The sequence below is a fragment of the Vicugna pacos genome, chromosome 29 (genome assembly GCF_048564905.1).
Source record: "Vicugna pacos chromosome 29, VicPac4, whole genome shotgun sequence".
NCBI classification, from domain to species: domain Eukaryota; kingdom Metazoa; phylum Chordata; class Mammalia; order Artiodactyla; family Camelidae; genus Vicugna; species Vicugna pacos.
Genome location: NC_133015.1, coordinates 10,130,030 through 10,148,627, shown reverse-complemented (window position 1 = coordinate 10,148,627; position 18,598 = coordinate 10,130,030). Strand labels below are relative to the sequence as shown.

The 18,598-nt window shown below is 36.1% G+C and overlaps 1 pseudogene; it reads left to right on the top strand.

Moving 5' to 3' along the window:
- Window positions 1-9,751: 9,751 nt before the first annotated feature.
- LOC116286044 (U1 spliceosomal RNA) lies at window positions 9,752-9,900 on the top strand (annotated as a pseudogene).
- The last annotated feature ends 8,698 nt before the right edge of the window (window positions 9,901-18,598 follow it).

Sequence of the window (18,598 nt, the reverse complement as noted above, 5' to 3'; positions counted from 1 at the left end):
GAGGGCGTGGAAACACGACGGCAGTGAGAAATCTGAACTTTAGAGCTGTCTCTGCTTTGGAGCTGTCCTGGGCAGATTCTCTCATCCTTTGTTCCTTTCTCATTGTATGGAGAAAGAATTCATGAAGTGTTGATTAATCTGAAGCTAGTGTGTATCACAGCTCCCAGGTAGTGATTTCAGCAACTATTTTGAGTTTATCCACATATCAGTCGCTGTAATTGCAAGCTTCTTTCTTGTTAATTCCTGGAAATGCCTCTCCTCTTCCCCTGCTGTGAAATTTTGTCCCTCTCCAAAACAGAACACATCTTTTTTTCCTGATGCGCAGGGCACACTCATTAATTTCTCACTTAGTGATGATTCATTAATCATGGAAGGGCATGTGAGCTGCAGTTAAAGCAACTCCTTTAATTTAATTTAACAAACATTTATTGAGTGTCTAATGTGCAGAGCAAAGCGCTAAGCATGAGACCCAAAGAGACCCGGTTTGGATGATATGTAAATTATCTTTTCATCAGGATAAGTGTTTAATAAACTTTTCTGAATCGAATCTAATTGCTGTAGACTTTATTATGGTTTTGTGTTTAAACTAAAATTTAGTTCTAAACATAAACATACTGGGATTATTTCTATAGAGAATGAATAACTTTTATTTAGGTAACTTCCTTATGGTTCATATTCTCATGAAAACAGTGCCAAATCAGAAATTAAACCCTGAAAAATAACACAGGCTATTGCCTCCTTTTGTATACCCTTTCTTCTCTGTTGATTCCACTATGTAGGAATAATACACAGAATCCAGGCAATAGTTAGAAAAGGAGTAATCTTTGAGCAAAACTAGGATATAGTGTGAAAGTCATTTTAATTTAATTATATCTTGAATTAGATCTTACATAATTTAATTAGATTACAGAATCATGGAATGTTAGAACAGATAAGACCTGAAGATCAAGTTCATTTCAATCATTTTACAGGTAAGGAGGCTGAGATCCAGAGAGAAGACATAATTTGCCCAACTAGTTGGAATTAGAAACCATCTTTTGATCCAAGTCTGAAGTATTAGTCATGACTCTGAAAGGCAAGAAAAAGAAAACAATTCAAACTAACTTGAAAAACTGCTGGTCATGCTTTTGAAAAGTGGGTAAATACAGTTATGGCTTGATCTAAGGGTACCAACTGTTTCAGTTTCATTCGATTATCTTTCTACTTTCTCCAACTCCAGAATTGGCCTCTGTCTTTGGTGGCCTCAGTTCCTCCTAGTGGGCACAGACTTCACCCATGCTGCTGAAAAAGATGTTCATAAGTGGCCACTGAATCTTGCATTTTTGGCTTACCGACTTAATGAGAAGCATGAAACAAAACTCTTTCCTATTATTTGTGTATCAGTCAGGATCCTGACTGCCCCAGCTTGGGTCACATGTTCACCACCATCCCAGTCACCAAGCCCCAAAATGTAGGGGATCGTAACTGGCCAGACATGGCTCACATGTCCACTCTCTTTGGCCAGGGATGCCCGTCTGCTCCCAAAATAAGGGAAATGCTGGGGAAAATGTTCTGGAGAGACAAAAACAATGGCTTCATAGCTCACTATATTGGGGAAAAAAACTTTAAAGATTTAAAATGACTCATGTAATTGAAAGAAAACATATAGTTGAAATCTAATTTTATACTTTTGGAATATTGAAAAAAGTTGGAGATACCGATTAGGATGTTGTTTCCTCTATTAGATTTTTTGCAAACAATGAATAATTGTTATCAGCGTAAATTCTCTCTCCCTTTTCCATAACCCTTCCTCATTCCCCCCATGATCCAAACTCGTCCACTAATAATTAGCAAACCTGACTTTCACATTTTTCTTTATCCCTCTTATTTTCAACTGTAAAACGCCAGGTAAACATCAGAGAAAATTCTTATGAATGAAACATTGAGGGGCTCTTATGGTTCATATTTATTTGATTCTTTGTTATTGATTATGCTTATTATATTAAATGAATATTAATGAGTTAATGAAGTAATGGGTAATTTGCTTAGAAGATTTTTATATACACTGAAAGTGCTGTAAGTGGTTTTAGACAGAGTTTTTTGGAAGTGTATCCTTCTGAATATAATGAGGTTTGTGCCTATGCCTGATCAAGTTCAATCCTTGTAGTTCAGTGACTCAGACTCACACAACATGTGTATTCGTTGAACACTTAGGAAGCTCCTCCAGAATGAGTTGGCCAATAAATGGCTACATGTAAGCATAAACCCATGCACACAGTCCCAAACAGTACCTAACTCTGGGGCAAGGGGCGTTAACAACACCCCCACCACTCCTAGTCTTTACTGTTAGCCTGTGATTCTGTCTCTGGGAGGTAGATATTATTCCTATTTAAATGATTATGTGATTAGCCCAGTATAATATTAATAGTAGAGGATTTGTCAGATGATATGGGCTTTCGTCCCAGCTCTGATTCTTATTATTTCACTTAACTTTGCTAAATCTTAGTTTCCTCATCAGAAAAATGGCAATATCAATGGGACCTAAACACGTGGCTGGCAAATAATAAACACTTGAGCTTGTCTGATTCAAGATTTTCTGAGGACAAGTTAAGTAATTTCACTAGTAAATAATTTACATGGTAAGAATCAAAAGAAGCATAGATACCTTGTGGCTTCCCAGTTCTCTTTTTACCCCAGTCCCTCCCATTAATTTGGGTGTTCTCACCAGATCTTAGACTTTCAATTCCTTGAGCTCCTCATGTCCAGTTGTTTTCACTCGTACTTCAGCGTGATCATCCCACGCCTCAGAAATTCTGAGTCTGGAAGAATGTTGAATTCCTCTACCTCTGAAAGGCAATCAAGTACTATCTCACTCTCACCATCGTCTCTCCATAAGCTAACTTAGTCATTGAGAATTTTGAGTCTAGGAATCTCTTCTTTCTCCCTATTAGCTTCCTTCTTTACAGCCTATGATTTAGGCTTAGTTCCTCTCTGAGCAGACCGGCAGTCTCCCCATTTCTCTTCTCCTATTATCTCTTACACTCTGTGCGCCGTGACCTTCAATCTCTCTCCATCTCCCCAAACTCTGTACTCCAGCAGAGCTAAAAGTACTGGAAGTGCCTTGAATGTGCCCTGCTGTTATGGGTTTTTGTTCCTTTGCTTGTACCACTCTCTACTTGAAATACCTGTCATACATTTAATTTTAAAGTCTTTCTGGGAAAAATTTCTATGAAAACTTCCATGATCGCCCCCCTAGCATAACTATGCTCCCCACCCATTTGGTGCCCCACAGGGTTCTGCATCTGTTACAGCAAGGCTCATGTTCTGCTTGTTTCCACTTATTTGATTTTTGTATCCACCTTCGATGGCTGCTTAATTTCTGTACGCTCAGCATCAGGGCAGTGCCTAACATGTAGTAGGCAATGAATAAATATTTATTGGATAAATCTATATAATGAACTAATCAAGAGGAAATACTGTCTCTCTGGAAAAATTTAAAGTTTTTATTTTTTCCAATAGTAAGGCACTTGAAACTCTCCTCACCTCCAGCTATTGGGAAGTACAGGGTCAAGTGTGAGAACAAAAGTTATTAGCTATGTTAACCCTCATTTTTGGTGTATTTAAATTCTTTATTTCCCTCTATGGAGAGTTTCACATCAGTGACTTTAGATTATATAATTAAAAAAAATAAGGGGTATGTGTGTGTGTCAAAAGAGGTGGGTAAGTAAATAATTTCAACAAATACCATTTCAGAAAATAACAGTATCTTCCTTGGCACTTTTTGATACTTACAGGTGCATCGGATTATTAAGGTATTTTTTTTAACATGCTGTAAAATAAATAAGATGAACTTTTCATATGAAGAAAATTTTCACATGAAGGAAATTGTATTCCAGCACCAGGAGAATAAATCTCCCCCTTTTTGAAATGTATAATTCTAATCAGTGCACAGAAATCTGAATATATTTACTATATCCAACATTTAATTCTATAAATTTTAAATAATTTTCTTGACATAAATACTATGTTTCACCCCTGCAAATACCTAGTCAAACATTTAGATCAAATATATAAATGGTATTGTGCTAAACATTGAAGTCTAAGGTCTGTGAGCTAGATTTTTGAGAAATTTAGGGAAAAACATTGAGATATACAAATTCATTATCATATAGAGGAAGAATATCTAGAAAAACACGTGCCAACCCACTCACATAAGTTCTCAAATTTGGTAAATCGGTTTTCACACCAAAGACAGTTAATTATGTCCGACACTGGAATTTGTTTAACCGCCTTATAAATAATAATGAAACAGGTCAATCGTGTAATCTATTGTAATTAGGATATGTATCAATTATGGTAGAATTTGCAATCAATACCTTAAACTAATGAAATGTGTGTACGTGTAACTTGGGGACACTCTTTGAATGAGTGAATTCATGGTTTTGTTATACAATTCATTTTTCAAACAGAGCACAATACCTGTTTACTGATATTGGTATTGTTATGTTTTATATAATTAGCAGATGTCTGCTGATATATGTTTAACAGCCACTCTCTGGGGAAAAAAATAAGTCTTGATTTGCAATGTTTGCCAATTTCCATGGTGTAGATTCTCCTACCACACCCAATTTAAGCTACCAACATGAGGTTGCCTCATACAGAGTTAGAAAGAAAAGCTCACAGTTGGCTCTCGTGAGCTGTAAGCCAGCTGCAACACACCACGACCAAACCCTTATCCTTCCATAGATTTCCAGTAGAAATGCACTGTTTTAATGGAGATAGACGTCTTTTAATAAAATGAATAAGGTAGCCATATATGTGAGGCAAATTACCTCAAAGAGCTGTACTCAAGGATTCCTTTTTTTTCTCTCTGAATTTCCTCAAACAAGAAAGGCAATAGAGTTCAAGTTTTTTGTTGTTGTTGTTGTTTATTTCTAATTAAGCCTGAGGTGATAATTTTCTAAGAATTGTATTTAAAATTTCAAATGCAGGAAAGCTTTGCCCATCCATTCTGTTGTCTGGGTTGCTTGAACATTGCTCTTAAATTGGATCCCATAGTCTGTTTTCCTTGATAGGTCTCAGAAAATATGAAAATACCAGCTTTTGAGCAGGTTCTGTTTGAATGTACATCTGTAATCGATGCCGTGTATTCACATATTAGTGTTTGGTTTTCTTTCTACAGCTTTTGAAACTTTTCCAGATGCCACTACAAGTTAGTTCTAAAAGATCAGGTCTCTGAAGAGATGCACAAAGGTTTTGCTGAGAAAGGATATGAGATTTCTTCATCTGTAAGTTGAAGACAGCATAATACTATGGAAGAAAACAACTTAGATTTTCTGGTCAATGTCTATTGTGTAGAAAATATCCCCTGCTTAAATAAGCAATATTTTAGGTAATATTAGTAAAAATTGTGCAAGGTCACTGGTTACTTAAACTAAAGCTTCTTTGAATGTTTGCTTTAAAAATATTCAGATGGTTGCAGCTTCATCTGTCACATATATTTGATATTTTGGGGATTTTTCAGAGTGATGTACAGGCAAAGGCATAAGCATGAAAAATGTCTGAATCAAATAAAACCAAATGTCTTCCTGAGCCATTGAAGTTTTTATATTTTTATTGTATTTTTATGAGTTTTCTAGAAGGGATTGTCTTCCAGAACACTGTAGGTTCATCAATCCAGAAAATATTTCTGCAATAATAACCTTGCTCTTTAGATTTCTTTAGACCTCTTTCCCAAATTGTGTACCAGAGCACACAAGTGTCCCATGAGATGCTCCTGAAAGAAAAGGGGGGGCGGAAACAGTTGTATACACTGCCCCTCCCCCATTAAAGAGTCAAGATGTGCATAAGAATATTAAGGACTCTGAAAAGTCCTGCAGAAAAGAAATCTTTCAGTTGTATTGACTATGGATCCTCCTTGTAAGTTTTCCTACTAACATGCATGAAACATACTTTTGGGAATATCTTATGTACAAAATCTTTTTGAAAAAAATATTGAATTTATACTGTTCTTATCAATATTATTCAATGCATAGCCAACTCAAAAGTTCAGAAACAAGTTTCTAAATTTTCTAAACATTGAGAATAACAAAAATGGACTCAAAAGATAGAGATATATTAAATAAAACAATGATCATGGAAGGAATTCATTATGTTGTTAATCGAGGGTGTTGCCTTAAAAATACCACAGAATTTCATGGATGAATATTTTCAAACCTTCAAAGAACAGGTAATTCCTATGCAATTTAAATTGTTTCAGGCATAGAAAATAAAGCATTCCAATTCTTAGGAAAAAAAAAAACACAACTCATATGACATTGATTCCAAAATCTGACCAAGACACCACAAAAAAAGAAATGATAAATCATGTGATTTATGAATATTAATACAAAACAGCAAATAAAATCCAGAAAATATAATCCAACACTACATTAAAAGAATAATATGCCATGACCAAGTGGGATTTATTTCAAGAATGCAGGACTGTTTAACAATATGAAATCTCCTAGTGCAATTGACTTCAGATCAAAGAAGAAAAAACTCTTCATAAAATAGGAAGAGAATGATACTTCTTTAAATAAAATTATATGCATATCTTGAACCAGTTGTTAACATTGCTCTTGGTGATGAAACACTTCAAGCATTCCTCCTGAAGTCAGAAATAAGGCAGGTGTATGCAGTTTCCCCATTACTGTTTAATATTTTTCTGGAAATGTTATAGACAATTAAATTAGACAAAGGAGCAAAATAATGATGATAAACATTGGAAAAGGAGCAATATCATTATTTACAGGTAATATGATTGTATATTTGAGAAACTCAAGAGAATCAATAGGAAAAAATACTAATAGAAAGAATAGAGGAACACAGTAATGTGGTCACGAAATATATAGACCAGCTTTTATAAAACCATAAGCAAGAGAATGATATAGGGAAAATATTCCAGTTATAATTGCAAATAATAAAAAACTAATAATATGCCAATTAATTTACCTTAGGATAAATGTAACAAGAAATATATTGTTGTTAAATGAAGAATGAGATTTGAATGAATGGTTATGTATACCTTTTTTTCTAGATAACAATATACACTATTATAACTATGAAAAAGTTATTCTAATTAAGATACATACCCATTGTAACTTGAATTAAAATCTCAACAGAACAACTCTGATACTCACCTGGAATAAAAAATATGCAAGAATAGGCAATCTATTTTAGTATTTTTCAAGTTTCTACCATGAATAATATGATGGAAAATAACATTAGCCAAGTAAGAGAAAATCCCTAAGGTCTCACTGGCTTCATATAATGAAAGTTTATATGTCATTTTAAGTCACAGTCCAGTGCGGGCGTGCCTTGTTGGATGTATCTCTTTGTGCCTCAGGGATCCAGGCTCTTGTTATCTTGTGGGTCATCTCTGCTTAAGTCTTCCCAGTTCTACTTGTTAGAGTTGCTTCTTAACGTCTTTTCCCATAAACATGCCTCACCCTCAGGACAGATTTCAGACACACAGTCTTAACTGTTTGCGAAGCTTGGGCATAAAATCTAGCCGTGTACGATGAAGCTAATGAAATCTATTTTGACAAAGCAGAGCAATCTTGGCAACATGTTTATGATCAGAAACAAAAAAGCAGATTCTAAAATACATAATGTGTATCACTGTATCTGTCTCAAAGAACTATTGATGATCCAGTGAGCTAAAGGGTATCAATGCTTTTTAAAATAGAGGTAGACTTTCCCTCTTAGACCGAATAATACTATCTTGCAAAGAGAAGCTGATTGCTTTTAGCCTTATGGTGTGTAGAAACGTGCCTTAGCATTTGTGCACAGCTGGGCTAACTGGAGAAGCTACGTGGGGAGATTTTCTAGTAGTTCCCAGTGCCTCATACTGTTTAAGAAACAAAACTACACAAAAGTTTGTGTGGGCTTGGTGCTTGCTCCTACATCTGGAACATAGAATGAACAAAGCAGATGGAACTCAATCTGGCGAGTGTATGGTGCCGAAGACATGTTGAGAACACGGGTGTCTTTCAACAATTGTTACAGTCTGTGAACATTGATTTTATGTTGTACAAACTGTGAGCTTGGGAACTTATACAAGGATGTTTCCTAAACATGTATGTTAAGTGTAGCCACTTCATAAGGTTTTTGTAAGAAGCAATTATAATGACGTACGCAAAATTACTGTTTTGTACAAGCAACGCACACTTCGGCAGATCTTTTAGATCTTTATTCTTTCCTCAAATATACATTGAGCGCTTATAGCACCCAGACACTGTTCAAGGCTCTGGGGATGGTGATATTGATGAAAATGGACATACTTCCTGCTTTCAGAATTTCCAGTTGGGGGTGGATGGAAAGCAGGGGGCAGAAAATGAATACATAAACAAATAGAAAAGATAATTTCAGATAGTGATAAGTGCTCTGAGTGATATTAAACAGGCTAATGAGCTAGAGAATGGAAGGGAGCACGGTCTGACCATGTGAACTGGACCGGCGTGCTACATTTGAGAAGACAGCACTGGAGAAGACATCTGTATCACAAGAGGAGCAAGTTTTGGAAAAAAAAACACTCAATAAATGTCTGCTGAATGAATGTGTGTCCTTATTTATTTTTGGTTTAAATTCGTTTTGACACCCTGAAGTCAAAAGTAAACTGTTTTCAACAGCTTAAATAGCTCTAAATCTACATACAAAGGATTTTCGTGAGCTGAATGAAGTTGTATGTTTGGACATCAGGCAGAATGATGGCTCAGTCTGTCAGCTTTTTTTAACGAAAAGAGACACTTTAAAAAGGAGTAGAATTTTGAATTTTGTGATGGATGTAGCACTTGAATTTCGCCACAGATGTAAATGCGACTTCTACTTCTGGCCACTGTCCCCTGGTCTCTGCTTTCACACTCACACGGATCACTTTCTTCCCAGCACTATCACTTCCATCACGCCATTCTTGGCGATTCATCCCTGCGGCTCCCCCGCCATCCCAGCAATTAAACAACAGCACCTGTTTCCTCATCTATAAATTTGAACTAATAATTCCTTCCTAGTCACTCGACAGACTGATGTCAGAATCAATTAGCATGATTTATGTAAAAATACTATGTTATCATAAAGCATTATTTTATTTTTTTCTAGGTTTATAGAATAGTTTTTCCAAAAGTACTATTTTAAATTATTTTGTATAAAGGATACTTCACTACACTTATTCTGTATAATTGCCTGACATTTTGGGTAAGCATGCAAATATCTATTTAATCCTGCTCATTTATGTCAATAGAATGGATTAAAAATGCCAATATTTCAAAACATTCAATATTTTCAAAGTCAAATTCTATTGTTTTGTATACTATACCTGTGATTATTTTTGAAAGACACCCCAGATACGGATCTGTTTGTGATAATATACATGTAATTGTACATGTAAATACAAACAACAAAATCTAAACCCCTGTGTTCAATTTAAACAAAGATATAAGGTAATAAAGTTTTCAAGTGTAGGTCACCCTGCCTCATCCCTGCCACCAGCATATGTCCCAAGTCCCCCACTCAGGACACTACATACTTGATCCTGTTGGAAATTCTTAGCAAAGGTGAGTTTTCTTTTTATTTTTTTAAATTGAAATATAGTTGATTTACAATGTTTTAGGTGTACAGCCAAGTGAATTAGTTATATATGTATGTATATATATATATATATATATATATATATATATATATATATATGTTCTCTTTCACATTCTTTTCCATTATAGGTTATCAAAAGATATTGGTGCTTACCTGACAGGGGAGATACCATGATCAGGAAGCTGGTTTTCCCAGAAAGAGGTTTATCCATTGCACTCTGGATGTGCTGACCCCCGCGATTTCCCCAAACTCGACTGCATAAAATGTGATAGTGGGAGACTGTGTTCACGGTTAAAAAAAAAAAGAATATTGGATATAGATCCCTGTGCTATATAGCAGGTCCTTGTTATTTATCAGTTATGGTTTGTAGAGCGTTTTAATGTACCAGTGTCAATTCACTAAATGGGTATGTTGACTTTCTCCACTGTTTCATTCACAGGAAAAAAAAATGAACTTCTGGTTAATTAAACGCATATCTAAACATTAAATAAAGACCATTTCCCAGCATTCCTTTAAAACACAGTGTGTGAGTGAATCCTAGTGTCAGCTCTCAGACTTTTGTCTCCTCTGCATCTTGTCGTCACTCTGTCTGGCTGTGTCTTCCAAGGAAGTGTTTTAGAAAATTTTGATGATTATCATCCACTTCATGAATATGAATTCTTGGGGTTGAAAAGATCACAGAGCAAATGAAAATAAGCAGGAAAAAACAAAACCCATCACTGTGTTGAGAATTCTCTGACAGGAGGGCATAAGTTGATCAAAGAGAGCCCTGCAATATTGCTCCATAAATAACTTACGTGACTTGATTTTAGAGATAGAACATTCCAGAAGTTGTGTGATAAGGATGCTGGCTACCCTTCGATAAGCCTTTTAAAGATGCTACTGGTTTAGTGTTTAATATACGGTACAATTTGGTCAGGTAACATGAAGTTACTTATGGTAAAGCCTTTTTCTCAGCATTAATGGCAACTTTGCTAGGAAAAACTAGTTAATTCCTTAACTCCATTCTCAATTATGCCAGAAATCACTGTGATTTTCCACCAAGAGCTATTTAAAGAATCATTGGTAAAAGATTCTAGTGCAGATGGAGAACTCTCACCCAGAATTAAGCCCTCTGTCAAACATTACTATGGATTTTCTCTCTTTTTTTTTAACCAAGACTCTTTATTTCTTAGGAAATGGGGCTGTGCTCATTTCCATTCTTTCCAAGTGGGTGTCAATTTTGGATCTGTAAGCATAAATTCAGGCCAATTCCTGGATGTGCTGTCGGTGAAGAACCTATGTGTCAACAGCCCTCTGGAAGAGCAGTTCAGTTTCCCCCAGAAGAAGCATTCTTTTTAGGGAGAAAATTTATGTTGATGATTTTCAAATTATTGGAACTCCTCGGGCAATTTTCCAGCTGGCCAACCCCTATGCACTGACTTAAAAAGTGCCAATTTTGGATTTTTGGCAGTCGCTAGCATGACCTGGTCAACTTCAAGAGGCAGCTCAGGGAGAGATTTCAGCATCCACATTTTAACACAATTACCAGTTTGCTTCTGGATGAAATCCAGCACTTTATTTTTAATATATGAGGCTCAATATCTCTTTAAAATCACTTTCTCTTTATGTTCTATTTGTGAGAAACTGAAGAGGCTCTAAGTTAGGAAAAATCTAAAATGAAGTCTTCTTTCATTTGTAGATTTTAAAACTACTTTCTTTGATTGTCTGACATGTTTGCTTACTCTAGGAGGTTCAGGTTTTCTCTATTCAGGCAATTGACTGTATGGATGTTTAGAATGTTAATAGTCAATGTTCAGAATTCTAAAAAAGATGGCGATTACTGCAATATTTATAGAAAATGTGAAATAAAGGTTAAATATCTACTAATTTTTAAAAAATAACCCATTTTAAAATGTTTCCATTCATTTGGTGATCACTTTGTATTTTTGGTGGAATTTATTTATAGATTCAATATAATAATGATTATCTTTCACCTCTTAAGCAGTCTGAGAATACTATTACAAAGGAATGAGGCTGTGTCTCTGAAAGAGAAGAACTGTGTGTTCTCTACCTTGTAGCCCTACAGGGCACCACAGCGCCTAGCTTTGAAATACACACACACACACACACACACACAAACATGCACACGAACGAATGTTCACCATGCATATCTAACAGCCTCTGGGAAGAGCAAATGTTTATCACTAATGATAATAGAATGCAAGTGGGTTGAAAAGTTCTAAACTGCGAGGGAACAGCTTACTGGTGCCCTTACAGATGCTAAAGAAAAGAGAGACATAAATCACCTTTGAAAGTGTGACCATGAATAGATGACCTACTTTATCCAAGTCTTAGTTTCCACACCTGCAAGATGAGGATAATAATACTCAACTGATGTGACCATTATGAGTATGAATCGAGCACAGTGCCTGGTACCTTGTACTTATTTAACAAATGGTAACACTTCTGAGAAACAGTATGGGCTTTGGAATCAAAGTGTCCTGGGTTTGAATTCTGGCTCTATCATTTACTGTCTGATGATTGGGCAAATTAATGAATTGTTCCTCATTTTTCATCTAGTTTTAGATGAATAAGTGAAATAAAGTATATAAAGTATGCAGCCCAGGTGTCAATACATGATGCTTTTATGATTAATAGAACATGACGAGTTTGAGGATGTCCCAGTGGTAAAACTGGGTGGCCCCAGCTGGTTCAGGGCTGTTCAATTTGCCTCCCACGGTGCTAGTTTATTGGACGGACACTCTCTCTACTTTATTTGTTTATGTAAAATGTAAAATATATTGCTTTTCCACACGAATTTTCATCTGAAGAAAGAGTTGTGTCACGAAGAGAAGCTTGAAAAACATCCACTTGTTCCAAACTCATTAATTCACAGATGCAGTAATTGCAGCTCGGAAAGTTAATAAGGAAGCAGTCAGGACTGGAATCCAGGTCAGCAGAATTCTCACTCCAAGTTAGACGACGTTTCCACTGTTTCATTCTCCGCTGTACTTTAGTTTTCACTTTAATTATATGACTTTGGGAACGGAGACAACTTTTGCAGTTTTCTTCTTGAACTATGTGCTAATTAAAAAGAAATGTTTCAAAATTTGTTTTAAAGAATTGCTGAGAAAGAAATGAGGGGAAAATAGTGTTATTAGGTGTATTAGTCTGGTTACTTCAGGGAAACAGAACCAATAGGAGATACATAGCTCTGTCTGTCTGTCTATCTATCTATCTATCTATCTATCTATCTATCTATCTATCTATCTATCTATCTACCTATCTATCTATCTATCCATCTATCTAAAGAGATTTGTTATAAGGAATTGGCTCATGCTTATAGAGATTAAAAGTCTCAGGATCTCCAGTTGGCAAGCTGAAGTCCTAGGAGAGCCAGTGGTAGAGTTTCAGTCTGAGTCTGGGAGTCTGAAAACCAAGAGAGTCTACGGTATTAAGTTTCTGTCCAAGTTTGAGTCCAAAGGCAAGAAGCCCCAGGTCCCAGCTCGAAGACCATCAGGCAGAGAGCAATTCTCTCCTCCCTGGAGTTGTGCTCTATCCAGGCCTTCAGTGGCTTGGATGAGGCCCACCCACTGGGGAAGGCAATCTGTTTTACTCAGTCTACCAATTCAAATGTCAGTCTCCTCTGGAAACACCCTTCCAGATACATCCAGAATAACATTTAACTTAATATCTGGGCACACCATGGCCCAGTTAGGGTGATGTATAAAATTAACCATTACGCTAGGTAGAATACATCTTTATCACTGATTCCAAGTACAAGAATACCTAGTTTTATTGCATTTCATTTTATTGTGCTTTGCAGATATTTCATTTTTTACAAATTGAGGGTTGTGGTAACTCGGCATGGAGCAAGTCTACCAACATTGTTTTTCCAACAGCCTGTGCTCACTTCATGTCTCTGTGTCACATTTTGGTAATTCTCAGGATATTTCAAACCCTCCACTGGCAAAACAATTATGACTTGCTGATGGCTCAGATGATGGTTGCAATTTTTAGGAAGAAAGTCTTTTTAAAATTAAAGTATGTACCTTAATTGCTTTTTTAGACATAATACTATTGAATGCATAATAAACTACAGTATATGGTAAACATAACTTTTATATATACACCGGGAAACCAAAAAATTTGTGTGACTTGCTTTCTTGCAATATTTGCTATATTGCAGTGGTCTGGAACTGAACCCACAATATCGCCAAGGTATGCCTGTATAGATTTTTAAGCTGTGCTTGTATTTACCAATATCAATATTTACTCATTTCAATACATGAAAATTTAATTTTCCATATGTCTGAAATAAATTGTCTATATATTCTAATGTGTTCCCCCAACATAAAATACTTACATTACATTGTATGAATTTTTCTGCTTTATGATAATTTACTGCTTAAGTGACCTGTCTATCAACTAGGTCAACATTACTTTATTATATTTAGAGCTATTGTTATTCTGATATTAGTTCATGGTATTTGATGGTAGTTCCCTTAAGTCTTGAGTTTCCCTTAAATCTTCTTGGTATACACAAATATTCTGAAGTAAAGAAGTCAAGTGACTCAAATGGATTTATTTTTAGTCCAGAAGAGAAATACTACCATGGCAACTGTAAGAAATAAAGTAATGGCAAGGATTTTCTGTTGTCATTCATGCATAGCAAAACAGAAAAGTGTGAATTAATCAGGTCATCTGTCTACACTATCCAGCTCCTGAAGATTATTATACCGTCCCTCAGAAGAGAAAGGGGGAAAAACAATACTTTCTTTCCTCTTATATTTGACATTTTATGGAATTATAAAAACAATTAGGAAACATGTCATTCAATTCTTATGTTGATGGTACTTGATAGCATATTCTATCCCATAGTTGATAAATTTTGACATCTATTTATTAAGATGTATATTAAATTCTCCAAAAAATTGAAAGGTAGCATGTTAATAGATGCATTTCTATCTCTAAAATACCAGCTTTAGTAACTGTCTAAATATTGAAATCATTACTCAACGAAAATCCATCTGAAGTTATGCTGTACTTCTATTTGAGCAAATTATTATGAATTTCTACTCCACCAATTCAGCATTTTTTGAGTATTTGACCAGGATGTGGATGAGGTTCACAGAAGGTTTGTGAGTAGCAAAAGTTGCATCCTGATGGACATTTAATAGAACAAACTTGGAACACTTTGGAAGCACTTTTCTATATATAATATTTTTGCTTAGAAAGTTGGTCAGTAGGCTATTTTCCTTAATCTCCTTACGTCGTTAGCACTGGTAAGCACCCTCTCTTTCTTAAACATTCACTCCTCCTGGATTCTGTGGCACCACATTGCTATCTGGCAACAATAAAAATCCACCCTAGCGTCTCAGTGGGAATATGCACAACCAAGCCTCCAGACCACCTGTGGCATCTTTCCTCCACGGATTTTCCTCCTTGATTGCAGCTTCTGTCTGATCATGTCGTACTTGACTTCCGTGTTACCGTCAGAAGCTTTGCTACGATCTGCCCCAGGTGCCTGGGCTCTGGCAGGCCAGACCCCTTCTCCCCTTATATCCTGGCTCCAGTGGGTCCAAGACAGTGTGTTTCTTCTGGTTTTATTCAGTAGAGCTGTCTCCATTGCCTCTACTTCCTGTTTCATAATCGTGACTCATGCACTACTGGTTTATTTTCCTCCCTCATCACATCAGCATGGCTCAAAGCCTCAGTTGCCTCTTTACAGCGGAATCCGTAGCAGCTGTGGTCTCTCTCCTGGGCTTCCACCCCACATTTAAAACCACTTGCCAGACATGTTTTGGGGTGTTCATTCTCGCCTCAAGTGAACAGCTTTCCCGTACCTTCCATTGTTCTGTATCGTTGACAATGACAACGGTGTTATCTTTGTAATCTAAGGCGTTCTGTTTTATTCCACATTAAGGCTGTTGCTAGATTGCAACTTTTACAACTTCTCTTAGAGATGACATTTCTTAGCAGTTCTTGCTTTTTTGACCTCACCTATTGACTGCTAATTCTAATTCACCAACAAATGGAGTCTGTCTTCCCTAATCTGTTCCATGTACTTCAGCTAGATTACACCTCCTAGAACATTGCTCTATGCATATCCCTGTCTGGATCCAAACCACCAGTGACTATCTCTGCCCAATGGACTGGAGTCCACATTCGTAACTCATCATTTAAAATCTTATAGATTCTGGCCCATCCCACCTTTTCCCACATATCACACACGACTCCCTCCTTCCAAACACAATTTATTTGCAGTGCCCCTGTGTGCCTTCCATATTAGTCTCCTCACTTTTTCATACAGAATTTGCTTCACCCAGAACGATAACCCTCATCACCACTGCTCTGGATTTTGGTCATTCTTTAATCATTCTTTAGTCCAATTAACATTTCACCTCTTTCATGAAATTTAAGACAGGTCATTTTTTTGAACCTTTAAAGAACACCTTTCACTCATTTGGTGAAATTGTCAACATGTAATATTAACATACACTGTCTTTGAGGCAAAATTCTTTCTTCTCAGAATTAATGTAAGTTCTTTGAGGAAAGTGTCTTAGGAGTTTTGTATTCCCATTGTCTATATTAAATTGCCTATAATTTGTTTTTGCTTGTTTTTATGAGGGGGAGGTAATTAGATTTATTCATGTTTGGATGAGGTACTGGGGATTGAACCCAGGACCTCATGCATTCTAAGCATGCACTCTACCACTTGAGCTGTACCCTCCCTGCTGCCTATAATTTGCTTTTAGTTTCTTACCAGTTTCATACCCTACTTGAGATCTATATTTTATCCAAAAAGTGTTATTTTTCAAAAATTTGATTTCTCCTTTCTAAAGTACTGCACAGTATGAATAAAATGATGAGAGGACTATTAATTATCCAAGACAAAAGTGATAGGACTTGCTTCAGGTGTCATCAGGGACCAGAAAAGAATTAGCCCACCGAGTTGTTTATTTATAAAATATAAACCTGGAATCTATGAATCTGTGAGGCATGTCTCTATAAAGAGTGCCATGTAAGCTCTACAACCCCCTGGGGTATAAAATGACAATATTTCATGATTTAAATGCTCCCAGCTGTATTTTTGAGAACTCTGATTATTCCAGGCCGGAGAGGTGTGTTTTTGACACAGGGAAGGACACAGGGAGACACCCTCGATCTTCAGGCTTCCTTCTGCTTTGTGTTTGCTAGTTGTTTATGTCCTTGAAATTATTAGCAAAGCTTGAGATGAGGTTAAGATCTCTGACTTACATGCATCTAATTTCACAATCGACTTTTATGGGTTATTCCAGAACTCACGTAATAATCAGGTTTAAAAATAATTTACCTGGACATTAGTGAATAAACTAAGAAAATGCCCCAAATTTTATCCAGTTGTAAGCAAAACAGCTCAGGAAAGCTGGTGTGAATAGACAGGTGGGGAAGAATGAAGCTGTCTTCTACCTGTGCCCTTCTAAGTCCAGAATGTTCAATAAGCCACATGTAATATTTATTTGTGTACATGCATTTTATTCTCTTTTAGACTGTCCTCTCCTTTGTCACAGCAAACACGCCTTCATTTTTATGGTGTTACTTTCCATTACATTAAATTGGATATGGAAAAATTTGAAGTGTTGCATGGGGAAGAGAATAAATTCATTCCAACCTTGATATGGGGCAATTCTAGTAAATATTTAAAATATTCGATGTTTATTCACAGGGTGGGCCTATAGTTAAAAATTACAATGTAACAAATACCATTCTTTTAAACATGCTCTTTATACTGCAAGATTTCCAAGGCCCAGACTGACTTATTTCAAGCAATATTCTTTTTAAAACACAATGTCAGTGTAAGTATTTTTGGGAACTCCGTGAAGTTAATTACTTACAACTGGATTTGAATTGTGCAGATAATTTATATGGAAACATCATTATATTAGGAATTACTTGAATCATGGTAGGAATATAATTTATTAGCCTTGTGACCTATGAAAAGTGTTCATTTTGACTACTTTTGTGGCTCCCTGAATTACAATATCTTAATCTCTATCTATAAACTGTGAGAAATAGTGGTTGCTTACTTTAGTTACATAATAAATCCATCCAGTGCATGTTTATCAAGTGTCTAATATGCAGCAGAATGATAACTCTGTGTCATCTCTGAAGATCCAGTTCTATGCCTTTCCTTATTCACTTTCTTTGATGACTTTTAAAATCGACTTTATTAAGGCATATATCACATACCCAAAATGCACCCAATCTGAGTGTACAGTTCGATGTGTTTTTAACACCTGTATCCCTAGCGAAACATCCTAGCGAAACATCCTAGCGAAACAAGCATCCTGATCAAGCTACTGAACATCTTTATCTCCCCAGAACGTTCCCTGGAACACTTTGCAGTTAATTCCCAGCCTCCGCCTCCACCTCAGGCAACCACTGATTTCTGTCACTAGATGTGTTTCCCGCCCTAGAACTTCATATAAATGGAATCGTCAAGTGTGCAGTCTTCCTTATCTAACTTTCTTGCTTAGCATAGTATTTTCGAGATTCATTCATGTTGTTGCTTGCGTCAATGGTCCTGTAATGACCGAGGGGTCTTCCGTTTTATGAATACCCCACAATTGTTTATCTATTCACCAGTATAAGACATTTGGGTTATATGAGATTTTGACTATTATGGATAAGAGTATCAACATTTGTGTACAAATATTTTGTTGACATTTATATTCATTAATTTTTTTGTAATACCTAGGAGTGGAATTTCTGGGTCATATGCGAAGCATATATTCAGCCTTAAAAGAAACAACCAAACAGTTCTCCAAATGACTGTACCATTTGGTGTTCCCCAAAGCAGTATGTGAGAGCTCCTGCCACACCACATTCTTATCAATATTTTATACCATCAGTATTTTAATTTTTGCCATTTTAGTGGGTGCATATTGACACCTCATTTCTGGTCTTCAGGCATCTTCTTCATAATTAAAATATTTAGTATCTTTTCATGTACTTATTAACCTTTCAT